The sequence below is a fragment of the Pygoscelis adeliae genome, unplaced genomic scaffold, assembly GCF_000699105.1.
Source record: "Pygoscelis adeliae isolate BGI_AS28 unplaced genomic scaffold, ASM69910v1 Scaffold148, whole genome shotgun sequence".
Classification (NCBI taxonomy): Eukaryota; Metazoa; Chordata; class Aves; order Sphenisciformes; family Spheniscidae; genus Pygoscelis; species Pygoscelis adeliae.
The window spans coordinates 2,443,983-2,445,271 of NW_008825258.1; positions in this window are offsets into that span (position 1 = coordinate 2,443,983).

Consider the following 1,289-nt stretch of genomic DNA (forward strand, 5'->3'; position numbering starts at 1 on the left):
ATTGGCCTTCTGGGCTGTGAGCGCACATTGTCAGCTCATGTCCAGCTTTTCATCCCCCAGTACCCCCAAGTCCTTCTGGGCAGGGCTGCTCTCACTCCCTTCATCCCCCAGCCTGTATTGATGCTGGGGGTTGCCCCGACTCAGGTGCCCAGGTGCAGGACCTTGCACCTCATGAGGTTCACATGGGCCCGCTTCTCAAGCTTGTCCAGGTCTCTCTGGATGGCATCCCGTCCCTCAGGCGTGTCAACCGCACCACTCAGCTTGGTGTCATCTGCAAACTTGCTGAGGGTGCACTCGATCCCACTATCTGTGTCATTGATGAAGATATTAAACAGTACCGGTCCCAATATGGACCCCTGCGGGACGCCACTCGTCACCAATCTCCATCTGAATATTGAGCCGTTGACCACTACCCTCCAGATGCAACCATCTAACCACTTTCTCACCCACCAGACAGTCCACCCATCAAATCCATACCTCTCCGGTTTAGAGAGAAGGATGTTGGGGGGGACCGTGTCAAAGGCCTTACAGAGGTCCAGAGAGTCGACATCTGTAGCCCTTCCCATGTCCACTGATGTAGTCACTCCCTCCTAGAAGGCCACTAGGTTAGTCAGGCAGGACTTGGCCTTGGTGAAGCCATGCTGGCTGTCTCGAATCACCTCCCTGTCCTCCATGTGCCTTAGCATAGCTTCCAGGAGGACCTGTTCCATGATCTTCCCAGGCACTGAAAGGAACTTCACAGTTCCTTTCTCACTGAAAGGAACTGACCATATTCCCTTCTCTTGCAGCTCAGTACAACATCACCATCCCGCAGAATGGCCAGGCAAGAAGGAAATTGGGCACCTAGTGTTTTCAGACCTTCAAGCAAAATCTTCCGGAGATGTTCCTTCTCCCTGAACATTCCCCTTGAATTTTGCCAAGTACTTCCAGCGTAATCATGCTATGCATAAACCTGGCACAGCTGGGTAATCCATACGCACAAACTATCAGAGAGCACAGACGGCGGTTTCGTAGTGTCATTAGCATTTCCTTCCCCAGTCAAACCCGACACCAGTTACACAAACAGAAAACTGCTCTTTCCCCTCTTCGTAGCACTTACTCCGGGCCAGGTTTGGCACAGATGCAGAAGGCGGCAGCAGTATAGCTGCAGAGGTACATGAAAACAGCACCAGGAGCTCCCCTTTGCACTCAGCAAGTTATTCACCAGAGAGAGATTATGGATTGCATTAAAGAAGGTTGTTTTTATAAACATCCTAGCACCGAAAAACTCATTTATTTTTAACTTTCCG